Below are 19119 nucleotides of genomic sequence, written 5' to 3'. Positions count from 1 at the left end.
CAATCTGAGCACCAGACTATGATTAACATCTTTCTAGAGCTATAGGGGAGCACCCACACCAGAAAGGACCCTGATTCTGGTGGCCAAGAGAATGCACTTCTCCCATGTAGTTCCTCCTGAAGGCTCCCTGCCTAGGTGCTTGGTCAGAAAGAGCTCCCATGATGCACCCAAACCCCACTTTGGAATCCACGTCCCCAACAGCACCTGACTCAGAGTGGCCAGCCCATCAGCCCAGCCTCCTCTGAGCCCATTCTTTGTCTAGAAGCCCGGAATCTCCAAGTCTCCTCACTCCCACCTCTCCCTTCCCCTACAGCTCCTGGGGGTGGAAGCAGAGAGGCAGAGTGGGGAGCTCTACACACAGCTCACTACCCCAATCGTCCAGTCTGAAAGTACTTATTGAGCACCTACTCCATGCAAAGTGCTGTGCCGATGACCACGAGAGTGACAGGATTGAAATGGGCATGGCTGCACCATCCCTTGGGCCCATAGCCTGAGAGGAACACAACAGGCACTAGAGGTGCAGCCCAGCCCAGTGGTTATAGATACAGGCCTTGAATTTGTACAAACCTGCATTCAAGGACCAACTCTGCCCCTTCCCAGCTGAGTGACTTTGGGTATGGTGCCTTACCCACATGGGCCTCAGTGTCTCCATCTGCAGAATGAGATACTACCAAATTCACCTCATGGACAGTAACAGGCTACCGAGTCCCAAGAGCTTTACACAGGACCTGGCATGTAGTAGCTGCTCAACCCATGTGAGCCTCATTCCTTGCCCTGACTGGCTAAGGGCAGAGCCCGAAGGCATGCCAGTGGAGACCTCCCCCCAAGGTTTCCACCACCTCATTAATCAGGGAGGACTGTCCACCCGGCTGTGATGCCACCTGACACCCCTGGCAGCCTGCCAGTTCACCTCCATCTCATCTGCAAGGACATCTGGGGACAGGATGGAGCTTGTCAAGTTCTGGCTGAAAGCCAGGCAGGCTGGGACCCCAGCAAACCAGAAGGGGCCCACCCAGCAGGCCTCAGTGACACTAAGCCACACAGGTCATTGTGACCTGCCCACAGCTGCACATGCACAGGCAGCCCATAGGGAACTCCTGAGGGCTGGGCTGGTGGGCGGCAGCCAGGCCGAGGCTGGGCCGTATCCTGAGGGCAGCGGGTGGCATAAGCCTGCTTGCCATCAGAGGGTCTAAGTTTGGACCTCTGGGCAGCAGGCAGCCACTGAAGGCTGTTGGGGGGCAAAGGAACCTCTGCCTGCCTCTCTAGCTTCGTGCCTCATCGTCCTCTACTGAGCTCAAGTGTCTGTGGCTGTTACTCCCACCCCCACTGTACCAGGCTGCGTTTCGCCTAGGCCTTTGCTCCAGCTGTCCCCTACCTAGAATGGTGTTCCCAGCTGATTCTCTGGAAACTGATTTGCTCATGTCTGCCCCTTTCTTCTGGGCTGAGCATAGAAGCCCCTGCCAACCTGCCCAGCCTGGGCTCGAAGACAGTCCTCTGCTTCCTCTACATCACTCTGTCTCACGTTAGAGGACAAGCGCTGCTTTCCAAGGCCGCCTCGCCCAGGCCGAGTCCTGGGAGGCAGAGCGGGGCTCCCCGCCAGTGGTCTCCAGGAGGACACTGCGCTTTGCTTTAGGGTTCTTCCTCAGAGATGACAGGGAGGTGATGCAGGAGCCCATTTGGAGAGACGGTGTGGTTGATGCAGGCCAGAGGGGAGGAGGGACCGAAAGGGGCAGAAAGGGGGTGCTGAGGTGGGGGAGCGGAGAAGGGAGGGGAACGAGGATGGGGCCGTCTTGGAGAAACCCCATGACAGTCTCACCTACTCCCTCTTCCCTTTTCTCCTTCTCTCTGAAGAAAGGAGAGGGGTGAGAGGGGAGGGACTGAGGGAGAGACAAGAGGACACAGGCTGGCCCATTGGGCCCAAGGCCCCACCTAGTGATGCACTGGTTGAGGGGGGAGCGGAGAGCACGGGCAGATCCCACAGGGAGTCCTCGCCTCGAGGCTTTCCTGAGGCTCCCATCATTCCCCACCACTGCCTGGCTGGTCTGTGTGGAGGGCTCAGGGCAATACTATGGCCCCAGCCCTGGGCCTTCCTGGGGTAGTGCAGAGAGGGGGCATTCAGACCAGACTGTCCTCAAGGGATTATCAGACAGGGCATAGAGCACACCCTCAGCCTGGGCTGCTGCACCCAAGGGAGGAACCAGATAGATCCCAGAGGGACAAAGGCTCCTTTTGGAGGGGCAGGGATGGATTTTCGAGAGCGAGAGGGGGCCCTTGTTCCAGGCAGTGGGGACAGTTTCTGAAAAGCCTCTGGTGACCTCTCAGAGGTCACATGGGATGCCCTCCAAGATGCCTGGCACACACTGAGTGACCACCACGACTACTGTTGGTGCAGAGCAGGGTGGCACCAGGTCAGTGGGCAGCAGCTAGTCCCCAAGCACCTTGAATGACAAACCAGAGACTACCAGGGCCAAGAGGCCGCAGGGAGGGTGATACCTTCAGTGAAGGACCCTGCCCTGCCCCAGAGTGCCGCTCCCCACTAGCTCTGCACTCAGAAGGTGAGAGGGGCTGGGCCGAGGCCAGCAGGGAGGCTCGGGCCACCCCTGCTGCCAGGCCTGCATAGGTACAGTTAAACCCACCCCTTGACCACCATTAAGCATTAAAAAGACCCTTGGAATGTGGTACCACCCCTGCAAAGGCAGAAGGCAAACACAGGAGGGGCAGTGGGGGTAGCCACCTGAGAGCTGGAGGTGGACCCAGGCTACCAGCTCTCACAGGACCACTACGGCAGGCCAGCCTGGGGTGGGGGCATGGGCCTGAACCCAACCCTAGGGCGTCCAGCCCAGGCCCCAAGAGTAGGGCTTCAGAGGGTGAGGGAGGAAGTCCAACAGAGAGGGGCAGGGGTCTCTATCCCAAAGAGACTGCTGGGAAAACTGAGACCAGGAGGGCCATGTGACTCACACAGGGTCCCCCAACTCGGGAATTAAAATCCAGGTCTCAGCTTGCAAGTGATTCATTTACTCAACACAATAGCAGTAGCAGCCAGCACTTGAGGCTGTTATAAGTACTTAAAAATTCTCTCACTTAGGGATCCCCTAGCAACTCCAGGAGCCAATGGGTACTTATTATTGTGACTCCATTTACATAGGAGGAAACTGAGGCTTGGAGAGGGGCACTGATTTACCTGAGGTCTCATGGCTGGTGAAAAACCGAGGGGAGGATTTGAAATTGGGCAGCCCGGCTCCTGAAGCTGGGCTCTTAACCACACTGCTACACAACAGGCCTGAGAGGAGTGGCCTGGGAGGGGTGGGACTGTGGCTCCGGGGAAACTCTACCCTGTGGACTGGACTAGACTGTAGTCTGCACCACCAAGCGTAGCCTCGAGGGAAGATGAGCTGTAAGCTGGAAACTGGGGTGAAATTACCCAAGGACTGCTCACTGCCAATTCATTTGTTTTTTTTCTCCCCAAACACTGGGTGGGCCTTCAAAATGGGTCTGTGGGCAGGATGTGGCAGGAGGGCAGTCAGTTTGCCTCCTCGGTCTAACACACAGCACAGTGCCTGGCAATTAATAGCTGCTCAATAAACTCATCCAATGAGTGAGCAAATGAGTACATGAACAAATGCCTCCCTCTACAACCGCGGGGCAACAGAGACTGCTTTTCCAATTTCATCTCTTCCAGGCTTCCTTCCGCCCAGCCCGGCGGGCGACTCTGTGAGAGCAAAAGGGCTAAGACAGAATGGCAGCTGGAGCCTGAGGCAGGAGCGGTGTGCTCTGTGGCTCCGGGCGTCCCCTGGGGCAATGCCTCGGGCATTCCAAACTCTAGCTTGTTGGCAGCAGATGTCTTGAGGGCCCTGGAAGAGGAGATACAGGCTGTCTGAGTTCCACTCAGAGATGATGGAGCTGGAAGGAAACTTAGATGCCTGAGGAGCCCAGAGAAGGTGGGCAGTGGTCTGGGGCCACACCCAGAATCCCGTCTCCTGACTCAGGCAAGTCCTGGCTGAGCCTTCCAGGTGCCTGGGAGCACCCTGCAGCCGGGGACAGGACTCCCTCCCTCCACCAGAGAAGCTCTTCGTGTGCTTGCATGCCTGTCTTGGCTTGTGATGAACGTGCATTCCCATACAGGAATGTGTAATGACACAAATAACTTGATTATTTGGTTACTGTCTTTTCCCCTTGGCCACGCCTCCCCAAGGGCAGGGATTATGAACACCCAGATCATAGCTGATTTCAGTCCTGGCACAGCAGACTGCAAACGTATCTGTCCACCAGATGAAGTATTATTACTATGAACAGTCACAGTGCCAAAGAACAATGAATACTAGTATGGACACTTCTGCCTCCCAAGTCCCTCCAGCACCCTGTGCCCTCACACAGCTGCCTCAGGGGTCCAGATGGGCCTTGATGCCCCCAAGAGCTGAGCTGGCTGGGGGCTGCAGGCAGGAGAAGGGCTCGGCCCCCCTCTTCCCAACTTGACCCTGAGACAGACCCGCCCCCTCAGTCGCTGGCTGGCCTGCAAAGGTATCTGTCCCAGAGGGGCCCTCAGCAGCCTCATTAGGAAAGTAGTGACAGATGCATTAGCTGCTAAGGTAGGGGGGAGGGGGAGCTGAGGGCTGTCACAAGGCTGAAGAAAACCAAATGCTGGCCACTTTCCCACTTTCTGGGCTACTGGGCCCCATCTGGGCGGGGGGCTGCAGCTAGGGAAGGGAGAGAGACGACGTCCCAAGTGCAGAGTCAGTCCCAGAGGTGGGACTGACTGCTGGCACTCGGGGCCCAAAGCAGGGTCTTCCCATCATTCCTCATCCCTGCTGCCTGCCTTCCGGCTGGACTCCACTGTGTGAGCCTTGGCCAGTCCCTTCCCCATCTGGGCCCTGGCTGTTCTGGTCCTAATGCTCTGCACAAGAAGAGCACCGGGGCCTGGGAACCCACCACAATGTCACAGAAGAAGAAACTGAGGCCCAGGGAGGGACTGCCCCAGAGCAGAGTACTAGAGTGAGAGCCGTGCTCTGTACTGGGGTTCTGGCTTGGCCGCTAACAGACTGTATGCCCTCTGGACTGCAGTTTCCCCATCTGTGAAATGTGGGCCTGACCCGTCCTGCCCTCTGAGGTCCTCCTGGTCTTTGAGCCACAGAGCAGGGGCCCTCCAGTTCCACTGGAAGAGGGTCAGACATTGTCAGTAATCCTTCGGCCCCCAAAGTCCATCCTTCCTGGAGGCTGAGGCCCAGAGTCCCAGGATTCAGGTTTGCCAGGCATCCCATTCTTTTCAGTGCCTAGGGCCAGGGGAGCAGATGCAACCCAGCCAGTGGCCACTGCCCCCATGGGAGGCAAAAGCCCTATGCCATACTCCACACACACAAAGGAACAGGCTTCACACAAAAGGACATACAGACAACACCCAGGCATACACTTAGGCCCCCTGCCCACAAATGCAGATACATACATACACCACACATGGAAAGAAGCAACCCCCCCCCCCCCCGCCCACCTAGTGTTACAGATACCACCATACATTGAGCACCCAAGACATGCTCAGACAAACCCACCCCCTCGGCTCAGCCCCTGCCCAAACACAGACAGCCACACACTGGTCCCAGTCACAAATGCAGACCCCCCACTCTACACAGATCACACATGCAGGCATACACTCAGCAGTCTGTTAGACTGCTCATACATGTGCCTGGATGAAGCAGTCATGTGAGAACCACCACCCCTTCCATGTACAGAACCCTGCAAAACAGATGTAGACAAATGCTGCCCACACACAGGCCGGAAGCCCAGGCACACACCTGTCCTGCCACTTGGTTACAGTTCCCCGGGGCAGGCAGCACTCAGCCCGGAAGAGCAAATCCAGATAAAGAAATCATGTTCGGAACATCAATCTCAGCCCAACCTGACTATCTCCTTGCTATAGGTAAAGCAAACTGGGTCTTAAATATTTTATAAATGAATAAACCTGTTCAGAGAATATAATTTACAGGGTGGTTGGCTGCAGGCTCACAACCTCCTTCTTTATCTTCTCATCTCAGAGAGCACACAGTGCTGGTAGCAAGTGATGGCTAGTGGGGGCACGAGGTCCGGTGTCCCAGCAGCCACCCCTCTGCCAAGGACATTATTTCTGGGCACAGGGGCACTCCGTGATTTTCCACTAAACCCAACTACTGCTCGGGAACAGGGCCCTGCATTCTCTTATCTCTTCGGCTCCCCCCTGCAAGCCTTGGATGCTTTTTGAAAGCCAACTCATCCCTGGCAACTGTGATTTTCCAAGGCCTGTTTCACACAGGGCTTGGATGTGTTGTAATCGAACTGTTCAGGAATGGGGGAGAAAATCTGAAAGCAGGGACGTGTGGACGTAAGGGCAGCTTGTAGCTGCGCTCAAGGGGCAGCTGAGCAGAGGCTATGCCTGGGGCCAGGCCCGCATGCCCCAAGGGGAGGCCGAGGAGCCCAGGGCAGCAGAAACTGGTTTCTAAGACAGAGAGGGAGAGCAGAAGGTGGGTAACAGGATCAACAAGGGGTCTTTGAGTCTGAGGCTGGGCAAAGGAGACCCCAGATGAGGCTGTCTGAAGCCTTGCTGCAGCCTTGCCCATCTGGGGCCAATTAGAGCCCCTTGCTACTGGAGTCTAAATATCAACTGGGCCCGTAAGTCTTCAATGTCCCTGCCCAGGCTGGAGGGCCTCCTGGGTCCCAGCAAGCAGCCCCTTCGGGCGCAAGCTGCTATCAGAGTTAGTGGCAGTGGGGAAGGGCTCCTGGGGTCCACAGTGGGGAGAAGATAAACAAAACCGAAGTGACTGTGCAGTCTGGCTCATCTCTGAAGCCCTCCCAAGAATGTGGTTCCGGTTCTCTCAAGACTCTCACCGACTCAGGAAAAAGGAGCATGATATTCAACATTAAGTGAGAAAAGGAGATCAAATGGTATTTACAAGAGAAGAGGTGGTGTACACAAACAAAATTCACCAAACCAACACCGGCACGAACAGTCAAATGTGGCTACCTTTGAAGACTGGGAGTATGAGAGCTGTTTTTCTTTTAACCTATCATATTTTCCAGGTCTGTAATAAACCTGCCCTCCACTTATGGTGAGGAAAAGAGCTATTAAAACCACCAAGTGCCTTCAAAACCAAATATACAGCACAACTCCATATTTTATATTTATTATATTTATGTTTATTGTATGTCTACAAAAAAAATGTTAACAATGGTTATGTCCTAGGGGTGGAATTAGGGAGTTTTTACTTCTTTTCCTGTATTTTTAGGTTTTTCTAAAATCAACATATTAATAATCTGATAAATTAATTAAAACTGAAATGCTTAGGACTGGGAAATAATTTTTATTGATTGATTTTTAGAGAGAGGAAGGGAGAAAAAGAGAAACATTAATTTGTTATTCCATTCATGTATGCATTCGTTGGTTGATTTAGGAGGAAGCTCTCTAATGAACTGAACCCAGCACGGGCAGGAAACTTTCTGATTTCAAGTTTGAGTCCCCACCCGTGGCAATTGAAGTCCCTTCTCACTCTCCTGTGCGCGCGCCCCGGAGGAGGCTCCAGCAGAGCCAAAGGACAGCTGCTCAACCGGCATACAACTTCCCTTCCCAGACCCACAGGCGGACATTAAATTCAGCTGCCTGCGTAGTCCAGGTAGGAGTGCATAGAGGCCAGCTGAGTAGGTGTCTCTGAGGAGACTTGGAAAAGGGGACGCTGCAGTGAACGGTAGAGAGCTGATGACACCCCCAGGAGCGGGGTGGGGTGGAGGCAGGGCCGGGTTGCAGCAAAATTCCAGAAGAGGCTGCCCCTGGGCAGGCGGGGTGCCCCAGCTCAGGAGGTAGGAATGTGTCTCCCATCCAGGCAGTCCAATGGCTGGGGACCAGCTGGACAAGGCCTATGCTCCCGCGCTGGAGGGAGGCGGCTGGGACGGAGGGTCCAGTCCCGCTAAGACAGGGGCCCTGGCCAGGGCGGGGAGGGGGCATCCCCGCCCCTCCTCTCTCCGGCCTCGCGCTGTGTGCGCACAACCCAGGGTGCTGCGGGGCTGCGGACTTTGAGGAAGCGTGGCCTGGAGCTGGAGACCGGTCCCCACTATTTCAGGGACCCCAAGAGCTGTCTCTCCACAGTCCCTGATGTCGGGTGGCCTGCTAGCCAGCACAGAACCGCGTCTCCGGGGACCCAAGCTGCCAGTGGCTCACAACCCTGAGTTCCGGGAACTATCCAGCTTCGGCGAAGGGGTGGAGCCTCGGCAGCGCGGAGCAGGCCGGGACCCAGCGCTGCCTGGGCAACAGGAGCGCCCCGCCCCTCCCAGTGCAGTGGGCAGTGGACCCCGGTGGGTCTGGGCCGACCCGAGGGGGTGGGCGGCGCGGTGGGCGCTGCGGCAGGGGACTGGAGGGGAGGGCAGGAAGCTCGGCATTTGCCCTCTCACTGCTCCCTCCGGAGGCCGGGGAGGGTAGAGGAAATGGCCCCGGAGGCTGTCACCGAGCTGCTTGCGTGTCTGGCCGGACAGCTCCCACCTAAGGCTCTCTCCTGAAGCCCCAGCCATGCCCTGCCCGGGAGAGGCGGGACCGGAATTTGACAGCCTCTCCCTCAAGATGGCTCCGTGCCCTCTCCGAGACAAGGCCCTGTCTTCCCGGCTCGGTCCCTTCCCGACATCCGGTTCCTGGGCCCCGGGCGGAGATGCCAAGGGTCTGCTACTGCACAGCACGAACCCGGGTCCCCTCTACAGGGCTGCCGGCGGAGCCTCAGAGCGCCCACTGCTCTGGGCAACCGTCCCTGCCCTCCCAGGAGACCCAGCTCGGCTGGCAGCTGCCCGGGTAGACCCTGACACCCTCTTACCCGTGACCTCCCAGCAACGAGGGGGCACAGGGGTAGGAGGGAGCTCCTATGGGTGCTCCAGGTGACTGTCTTCCCTGACCAGGTTCAGTGGGCAGACAAGTCCAGATCTGTCAGGGGGTGGAGTGGAACGCAGCTGGGGTTCAGCCAGGCTGGGACTCCTGGTGCCTGTCCACACCAGGTGGCACTCCTCACTGCCTGGCTGCCTGGCCTGGGCTGCTCTAACACGCAGAGTCATGGCCTGGCCACCTTCCTCCACCCCTCCCCACTACCACTGGCGTGGCTTCCCTTCTGAGCCGCAGATCTGCAGCCACACAAAGCCCTGTTTGTTTGCTTTCTCTGCTGTTCCCCCTGGATCTGATGTCTTTCTCTGCTACCTGTGGGCCTGGCTTCCTCTTCAAGCTGCCTTCCCAGCCAGCTGAAGGGTAGGAAGCAGCCATTCCAGTAAACCCTGACTCACAGCCACCCCAGAGTTCCACAGGTCCTCAAATCCCACCTCCGTAGTTCGAGGGGCACCCACCCAGCCAGGGTGGCCTGACTGCAATGGCCCTGTAGCCCCCTGACTGCTTCTCCGGGTATGTAGGGTGTCAGCTGGGTGGAGCAGCAGAGATGCCTCAGCCAGGAGCCTGGGCAGGGGGAGGGGAGCCAGAGAAGCCCCGCCAACCTCCCTGTCCTTTTGTGAGCAAGGCTGTTTTGTTTGCCCATCAGGAAGGTGGCCCCTGATTTCCCAGCAACCCGCTGGCTGCTGGGAGATAAGAAAATAAATGGGACCAGGAGGGCTGAATTGGAGGATGCCAAGAGACTCCCTTGTCTCATGGCCCTTGCCCACCCCTCACTCTTTTAGGGGTTTTTTAGGTATCTCAGGCTCTTGGATGAGGGCTTACAGGCTGCAAGGGGGACCTCCACTTGGTGGGTGCCCTGTCAGTGCCCACCTTAGGGAGCTCTGCAGTGTCTGGGGGAGTCCTATCAGGCAGAGGTGAAACAGGGCTTTCACAGGCACAGAAAAATAAACACCCGCATTCCACACCACCTTCTCTACCTTTCTCTCCTTTCAAATAAGGAAACCCAACACTGATACTGCACAAAGACACCACAATCTCACTAGCTCTACCCAGGGTGCTTTTAGGGCACCCTGCCACTTGGGTGGCCAGGGGCAGGATGGCCTCCCTGGGCCTCCCTCCTCCCCTTCCATGCAGAGTTTAACCCTTACACAGTAATTCTAGGATAAAGGAATGGCTATGCCCACTTGAAAGATGACAGGATGCTCCAAGAAAGAAAGCTGCAGAACTAAAACCGCCTCAGTTAGAATTCAAGCTCACTTTTGTCTGACTCCAAGCTCTAGAAACTTATAGTTGGTGATTATCTGCCAAATGGCTCAGTGACCAGCAGTCAGGGCTTGGCTTTGGTGCCCAACCGATGTGGTCTCCAATCTGGGCTCTGCCACTTGGTTGCTATGTGACCTCAAGCAGGTCACCGAACCTCTCTGAGCTTCAGTTTTCTTGACAATCTCTATAGGGCTGTTAATAAGGCTTAGAGGGAACCACCCGATGCCCAGTACAACAGCAGACATTCATTAAATGATGGCCTTTTTCCACAATCCCTCTCAGCATCCAAAGAAACAGGCATTCATTCACTTAATACTAGGCCCAGGCCTCTCCCACCTCTGCTTCCACCATCTGGTCCTGCCACCAGGCAGCCCCCAGTCACCATCTCTGGCCCTCTGGGATGCTCAGGCTAGGCCAAGAGCTGCCAGGCTGAGCTCCACAGCTTGCTGTCCTGCCCAGGAGACCAGAGCTTCTAAGTTTAATTAGCCAGGGAGGGGCCCCAGGGGACAATATCACCTCCATCCACATCCTGCTGGACTCAAGAAGAGAGAGCCACTCAATTAAGTCTGATTTGGCAAAATGTCTGCTTTTTGTGCTATTTCAGGCCATATGGGATTTTCTGTGCTTGTCTGAAAGGTGTCCTAAATACTGATCCTTTGACCTCCCCCACTCCTACCTGTTCGAGATGAAAATTTTGTTCTTTTCCCCCTTCTCTCCTTTCTGCTTCTCTGCATAACCTAGCAGAGAGACATAGATGAAAGGAGGGGCAGAGGCTGGGCCTGCAGAGGAAGGAGGCACTCCCCCTGCTCACACTTGTGCAGGTCCCACTGCTCAGTCCCCCAGAGCTCAGGATGCTAGGAGCTGTAGTTCCCTCCCACCAGGCAAAGGTGGCCATTTCTCTGGCTTGTGTCCCCTCCTCACCTCTGGAAGCCCCTGGGGCTGGGTCCCAATTTCTGTTGCCTCTTCAGACACACACCAAATGTCTGCCCTTCCCACTATACACTTTTGGACTTTCTGCCTCTGAGCTTTACTTGGGCTGCGACTCCTGCCTGGAAAGACCTCCTGAAAGGTGCCCACTCTGCGGAGTAGACAGCTTCTTCCCTCACTCTGCACTTCCCTGTCTTAGCTTGCAAGATCACTATATATAATTACAATAAATCCACACAAGTGCAATTCTCTAATGTCTGCTCGCTACCGGACTGTAAGCTCCACAAGGGCAGGGGTGGCACCCACTTGGTCACCACTATTTCTCCAGGGTGGGGCTTCCATTCACTTATGGACATCTTGGCCCTGTGGACATCTTGGGCCACTTTGCCACAAAGGCTGTTCCTGTGCATCGAAAGGTGTTTGGTGGCACCCCTGGCTTCTACCCACCAGGTGCCAGCACCTCCCTTGCGGAGACAACCAAAATGTCTCCAGAAAAGGTCTGCCTGTTGCCTGAGGGTTCTGCCCGCCGAGGACATTCCGATTGTGAGAACCACTCCTCTTGGACCCCTGCTCTGTGGCCTGGCACAGTGCCCTCCTCCCCCAAGAAATGAATGCATGGGGGAGAGGTATTTACCTCTTAACCCCTTACTATACCTCTTACCCCCTTACTATAATCGTTATACATTTCATTGTCTCATCAGGCCAGAAACTTCCAGAAGACAGGCTCATGTGACTGCTGTATATCAATGCTGAATGTCCATAAATATTTGCGGAAGGAATAACAACTAAAGAGCATCAGAAAGCACAGTATTAACATCCACTGTGGTTCCCCCTTCCCTACCACACATTGGATCACTGTGTGACTTTGCTACAGGAGCTGAACTTCTCTGGGCCTTGGTCTTTCTTTCCCATTCATTGTGATAATTCTTTGTCCTATAGTGTCAGTGAAAGGTTACAACTTCCCATCTCTAAGAAGCTGTAGCTCCCAAGAAGAAATCTTTCAGGTGATTTTTAATTTACATTTATGTTTTCAGAGAATTATTATTACTAATAAGCAATATTTATTAAGCTCTTTGCTATGTGTCACATACAGTTAAATGGCATTAGAGGCACCGGCTCATTTAATACTCCTAAAACGAAAACCACGAGGTAAGTGTTATTAGTTTTACTGTTTGATGAATGAGGAAATAGATGCTCGGAGAGCTGCAGGTGCCTGTCGCCTAAGGACGTCCAGATATGGTTTGGTGGACTCCGGCAACTGAGGATATCAATCAGAAAACACTTTCAGCCCTGGCTGGCATAGCTCAGTGGATTGAGTGTCAGCTTTCAAACCAAAAGGTTGTGGGTTCCATTCCAGGTTGGGGGACAGGCCTGGGTTGTGGGCCAGGTCCCCAGCTGGGGGCACGTGAGAGGCAACCATCTGATGCCCCTCTCCCTCTCTTTCCCCCTGCCTTCCCCTCTCTCTAAAAATCAAATAAAATCTAACAACAAAAAAGGAAACACTTTCATCTTCAATATTTGATACTGAAATTCTTCCTAAAGTCTGTGAAGCCCACGTGGTGCCAGGCAGAATTAGGCCTCTCTGGGTGATGAGGCCCTGGCAGGGCCTCCACACCGCCAGCCTCACCCTCTCCATGGCCTCTGCTACAGTGAGGGGTGCAAAGGCCCAGGAGGCCAGAGGTGGAGGAGTGCTGGGTCCAGCCAGAGCCAGGTGCTTGGCCTGCCCAGGTGCCACCCTTCTCAGAGAAGTCCCGGCTGGGACCAACCTCCCTCAGCATCAAGCTGGTCTGGGAGATTCTCCAGGGCAGGAAAACAAGTAGGAAGAGGAGGAAGCATTCTCTAGCACTTTCCATGTCAGGCCCTGTTTTAAATATTTTATCTGCATTAACTCACTAACCTTCCCAATAACCCAGTGAGGCAGGTGCTCCCATTCCCCCCATCTGACAGATGAGGAGACTGAGTAAAGGAAATAACTTGCCCAAGTTAGTAAGAAGCGAAGTTGGGATCTGAGCTCAGGCAGCTGAACTCCAAAACATGGTGCTTACCCACCATGTGGCAGAAATGTTCCACGTTAGTGGCTGTGCCCCAGCACCCTGGGGCAATGTGATCTATGAGTGCGCGAATGAATGAGTGAGTGAACAAATGACTCAGTTTGTAGTTACACTGCCTCTTCACTGCCTCGGAAAGCACAAGTTGCTGGATGCTTTCTCAGGGTTCCCCTGCATTGCTGGGGCAAAGTCCCCTTTGGAAACAAACTCTGACCAGAAAACTCTAATTCTCACCTGCTCTACCATCCAACAGACACGGCCTGATCTGTCAGTCTCCCGGCCTCCTCCTGACTGGGAAAGAAACTTTGTTTCAGCCAGTGTTATCTCACTGATAGTTGACTAGGTAGCTGCAACCTGGTGTGAAGGGGAATGGAAGAATAGCAATCTCTTTTTCCTCATGTGAAGTCTTTTAGCCATCCTGTGCACCAAAAAGTTGCAGGTTCAGTCCCTGGTCAGGGCACATACAGGAGGCAATCGATCAATGTTTCTCTCTCTCTTTCCCTTCCTCTCTTTCTGAAATCAATAAACATATTCTCAAGTGAAGATTTAAAAAAGAGTTAACAGCCACATGTGCTACCTGTAACTAGGAGGGGCTGATGACTATGCCCATTTTAAAGGGTCGTGGAGCTTCAGAGCAGGCAGAAGGACCTGGGGCTGAACCAAGGCTGGCCTGACCCGCATGTCTGTGTTTGTGGCCCAGAGCTCAGGGCCTCCGGAGGAAACCGATGCTCAGAGAGGGAAGTGACTTGCCTGAAGCAACAGTTGGAACTAAACCTCTTCCTGATTCCAAATGTAGTGCTTCCCCCACCATGCTGCACCGTGGACAGGCCCGTATCCAAGGAGGGAGCTCTGCTCAAGTCTTCATGTTCTCCAGGGAGCACCCCCTACCTGGAGCCTGTCCACACTGAGCTAGCCCCTTCCCCTGTTCTGTCAGTCCTCTCCACTGGGTCCCCTCCTTTCTCAGCCCAAGCAGTTGACCAGAGGAGAGAGAAGATGCCACCCAAACCAGGCTTTCTACCCCACAACTCCTAACCAACGGCACCCCCTACACATACACCCTGGGCCCTGCCACACCTGTTCCCCCTTCACAGGGCTCACTCCTGCCCCTCCCCAGCATCCTGGGTTCCTTCTCTTCTGAGCATGATCGCTTTGTGCAGAAAATAGACGGTGACCGTCCATCTCTCCCACAGATGGGGTGGCGCTGCAAGGCCAGAACACAGCACGCTCATCTCCAGGGCCGCGGTACACACAGGGCTGAGGGGAGAAGCCAGTGAAGGCACATCTGCTGAATGAAGGGACGGCAGACAAATGAATGAACAAATGTCCAGTGTTGTGGGAACCCACAGCACTTCTGGGTCTCTTTCCTGACGCTAAGCACACCATCTGGCAACAGGAACATCTCCCGCACTCTTTCTCATGTGTCTCCCCCTACCCCATCTCTGTCTCTCTCCATCTCCCCTTCCCCTCAACCCCTTCTTCTTCTTCTTCTCCTACCCCATCTCCGTCTCACAGAGAAGCAGGAGACAAGGTGTCTGTTTCAGCCTTGGGAGGCAAGGAGGAAGGTGAAGAGCATCTTAGGTGGAAGGAACAGGCCCGGCAAATGCACAGAGGCAGGATGTGTTGTGCATGCTGCGCCCAGGGCAGGAGGGCTGTGCTGGAGGAGGGAGCGGGGCAGATGGCGGCAGAGCAGGTGTAGGAGGCCAGAAAGAGCCCTTGTAGCCTGGGAGGGACAACAGACTGGACTTTTATCCACAATGCTGCCAGGCAGCACAAGCCCCTGGCAGTACCTGATGTGGTTGAGAAAGATCAGTCTGGTAGTGTGGCCCATGCTGGGAAGGGGCAGTGTGGAGGCAGGGAGGCCAGCAAGGAGACCCCAGCCAGAGCCCAGCCCCTTCAGCAAGCGGTCCTTCTGAGTCAGCCTTACCCCTTTTGGCCACGGTAGAGGCCACGTTCCTTTCAGCCTCCAAAGACATGCTGCATGTTCCCTCTGCCAGGAATGCCCCTCTCCTTCTTACCCACCTGTGTTTGAAGTTCCTGCTCCAAGTCCCATCTTCTATGAAGCCCCCACCTCCACAAGGCCCCAACTCTGGCCAAGACTGAGCACACTTGCTCCTGAATCCCAAAGCTCAGGTTGTCTGTCCCACCCGCCTCAGAACTGAATCACGCACCACCTTCCTCTGCTCTCCGGTGCTCGGGCAAGTCTCGCTGAAGATGCTGCCCTCCACTATCCCCCCTCATCCCCACTAACAGCTGCATGGTGCTTTCACAAGGGCCTGCTCCCAGCATCAGCCCCGGCATGAGCTCCCGTGACAGTGCTGGTGCCTCGGGTGGTGTCCGGGTCTCACTCACCCACTGGGCTGTGCTCCCTTGGAGGCAGCTGCGTTAAGCAAAGGACTTCAAAAAGAATGGGTCCCTGGAAAATATCTGTTCCTTTGGGGCCTGCTAACCCAGGTCCCTCTCCCACAGAAACACTGCTCGGTGCACACGGCCTCCCCTCCCCCCTCCCCACACAGCCACACAGGAGAAGGGGGCAGGATGTCCATGCCATAGCCGCAGGCAGCTGTTAAAAGCCACGAGGTACATACATAGGCTGCCATGGAAATAGAATAATAATGATGATGATGGTGGCGGTGGCAACTGGCACTTATAAGGAAAAGCACTGTTCCTTACGTGTTTATACAAATTAACTGATTAAATCTTCACTGCAGTCCTGTGGGGCCAGGACAGTTATCATTCCCATTGTACAGACAGGGACACTGAGGCACAGGGTGTTTGTCCCTGACTCTACAGGGACAAACGGAAAGGCAAAAGGAAGGTGCACAGTAAGAACCTGAGGTGTGTTATCACTTGAAGGAAAGAAAGCGAGGTTTTGGGGTGCGTGATGGCTGCACCGTGCGCAGCGAGACATCCAGAAGGACGTGCTCCTCTGTGACCTGGGTCCTTGGGAGGAGGCTGGGGTGTGGATGGCACTTTTACTCTCTATACTTTTTTTTTTTGCATTTTTCACAATGAGAAGAAAAATCCACATGTTACTTGAGTAATAAAGAGAGAACTTGGAGGGTAGAGGGTAGTAAAAGGTAAAGAGGGTCAAATAGATGGTGATAGAAGAAGTTTAACTCTGACTTTGGGTGGCGGGCACACAATGCAATATACAGACCATACATCATGGAAACGTGCACTTGAAACCTCTGTGATCCTGTTAACCAATGTCACCCCAATGGAATCAATAATTTAAAAAAAGAGAGAACTTGTTAGGGCCTCTTAATGTTTGCTGAATGAATAGAAGCCAGATTCATTTTCTAGCTTGTTTTTTTCAAACTCTGGTTATGACCCATTAGTGGACTGCAAAATCAATTTAGTGAGTTACAACCAGCAATTTAAAAAAAAAATCAGATAGATTAGAATAGAAAGTACCAGATCAACAGAGGAAGGAAAAGACAGTTATTTCACTAAACCTTCATTTCAGTTATGTACAATGGGGGTGAACAAAACTGCAACCTAAAATGTATTTCTTACCACAGGTCACTAGCAGTAATTTGAAAGTCACTGGTGTAGACGTCTTAGTCTAAAGAGGAATACAACAAGGGCCTGGCCTGCAAGGGCCTCTGGGTCCAGTGGGGGAGAAGGAGGGCTCTGCAGGGGCCGGTTCCTCTGTTTAGGGAGTCAGAGGGGCGCCTGGCTGTCGGGAAATGTCCAGTGGGGCCCACTCTAGATGCAGCTTCTGGGGCCTGGATCAGCCCCTGGTGTACTTTCTTTCCCTCCAAGGCTTTTGCTTTGGAGAGCCTTTGCCAGAATTTTGGGGTTGAGCCTCCCCCAGACCAGAACGTCTGCCCACTCCACTGTGTCACCTAAAAGGCCACTTCTGCTTGCCTAAGGATCTCTCCCTGGATGCTCCTGGGGCGCATTCCCCCACCTGTTGTCAGCTAGAAGACTCCTTTCCGGCTTCCACAGGAAGAGGACCAGGGAAGCCTCTGGAAACGCAACCAGGTGGTCAGGTGGTCAGTCGGCAGAGGCCCCACCACCCCAGGGGGAGCCTGACCGGTATAGAGTCAGTGCAGATGCAGAATGGGGGGACGGGGGAGAGAAGAAGAGACCCCAGCCTGGGGTGCCCGGGGAACTGGCGCCTCCACATCAGAGCTCGTCTAACCCACCTTCCTCCCCTCCCAGGGAAGCAAACTAAAAAGATAAAATAAAAAGAAGTAATTCCCCTGCTCTGACGTCAGCGTGAGGTCTTAACAGCCCAGCAGAGGCAAGAGACTGGATTGCAACCAGATGTAACGCTCTTGAATCCTCAACACATCACTGCGTTAGAAGAGAAATAAGGCGGGGGTACACTCTGGGTGGGAGGGAACCCTGCGGTCTCGCGTGGGCCCTTGAATCAGAGCCTGCTGAAACCTCGGGAAAGGAGATTTGGGAGAGAATATTCAGAGCTGGGAAGCTCAGGGCTCGGCTCCGCCATTCAGGCGCGCTGCCTCCCTTCCCCCAGGCCCCCAACAGCGCATTGTTACACAGGGTCTATCCATTCAGAGCCGAAAACCCAGAGCTCCCCCTACCCAGGGCTCCCAAGGCTCCAAGTGTCACCCTGGTCTCCTGCCACTCCCTTACCCCCCGCCGCGCTCAGCGGTGCCGCCTGATGCCCGGCTCCCACGTCGGTCTCCTGCTTCCAAGGCGCTGGAGGCCATCGGCCTGGCCGGCGCGTTGCTGTCTGGGGACATGGGGCTTGCGTGTCCAGTGCCCGGGACCGTAATGCCACCCTCCGAAGGGCTAGCGCGCCCGGGGCCTGGCCGTGTCGGAGCTCCCCGGGCCACTGGGGCAGCTTCCTGCCGGGTCGCGAGGCCTACGCACAGGCCCCGGCGCCTTTGCCTGGGTTGGGGCACCTCGTTGAACCCCTTAAACTCCATCTCCCCACACAGGCCCTACCCGCCCCTCGAGTCCCTGGCTCCCAAGCTGTGGCCCACATCCAGTCCCAAGCCCCACAAGGAGACGTCGGCTTCCTGCCCCCCACCCCCTGGGCGCACTCACAAAGTTCCTCTCCCGGCGCCGGGCGAATGCCCCCCATTTCCCCACCCCACTCTCAGAAAACACTTCACGCCCCCGAGCGCGCAGAGCTTCCGGCCACACTCGATCCAGGGTTCTAGCGCCCTTACGCCACGGACGGACCCCAGCCGGCCGCACAAACGTTCCTGAAGACCCTTATCCGCGGCGCAGGGCGCCCCCACCCTGCAGCTCCCCAGACGGCCATCCGGTGACCTCGCGCACACCCCCCACCCCACGCTACACAAAGCAATGACCCCGCGGACCCCTACGTGCCGGTTCAACGCACTTCTATTCTTCACCGGGCCTCGGATCCCGACGCCTCGCGCCCCTCGCGCCCCGGAGCTCGGTGCTCACCTCGGCGCCCCCGCTCACTCGGGGGCCCTGGGTCTGGCACGACGACTTGGCGGCCCCGAGGCCCGGTAGGCCATTGGGGGTCAGGGCGCGTCGGCCCGGCCGGTCCCGGGCCAGGCAGGAAGGAGGGTGGGCCGTGGCGCCCCCTCCTAGCGCCGGCGCTCGGGCCGCGGTCAGGGCGGCCTGCTGGTTCCGTTCGCCTCTCACCCTCGCCGCCGCCTCCTCGCTCTCCAATTCGCCTCTCCCAGCCCAGCCGCGGGCGGGGGCGGCACCCGGGGGCCCTGGGATCCGGCGGCGCTGGGACCCGGCCCTGGCCTCGCACCCAGACGGGCCTGTCTGGTGGCCGCGGGGAAATGCTATCCCTTATGCACAGGAAGAGCAAGCCGGCGGTCGACGCGTGGGGGGAGAAGGAGAGCTAGAGCGGGAGGAAAAAAGTTCCCGGGCGGCCTGGCTGCGCTCGCTCGCGGCCCCGGGCGCCAGAGGGGCCGTGCACGCCCCGACAGCACCCCCTGGCGGTCCGCATGCCCCACTGCGCGTCCGCCCGCCCGCCCGTGCGCCTTGCGGGAGGGAGGTTTGGTTGTGGGGTCCCAGTGGAGCCCTCAGAGACTCTCATGCTCCGCC

General features: G+C 55.9%; 1 protein-coding gene across 3 annotated transcripts in view; it reads right to left on the bottom strand.

Moving 5' to 3' along the window:
- Positions 1-18905, bottom strand: part of RAI1 (retinoic acid induced 1) — a 108304-nt gene extending 89399 nt beyond the window's left edge. For 2 of the 3 annotated variants that reach the window (XM_036032854.1, XM_036032857.1), the window contains exon 1: positions 18502-18905. The gene's annotated coding sequence lies outside the window, so the exon portion shown is untranslated. The remainder of the gene's footprint in view (positions 1-18501) is intronic. The other variant, XM_028534215.2, reaches the window with a different exon arrangement.
- Positions 18906-19119: the final 214 nt, after the last annotated feature.

The sequence above is a fragment of the Phyllostomus discolor genome, chromosome 8 (genome assembly GCF_004126475.2).
Source record: "Phyllostomus discolor isolate MPI-MPIP mPhyDis1 chromosome 8, mPhyDis1.pri.v3, whole genome shotgun sequence".
NCBI lineage: Eukaryota > Metazoa > Chordata > Mammalia > Chiroptera > Phyllostomidae > Phyllostomus > Phyllostomus discolor.
This window is presented reverse-complemented; position numbering and strand designations above follow the sequence as displayed.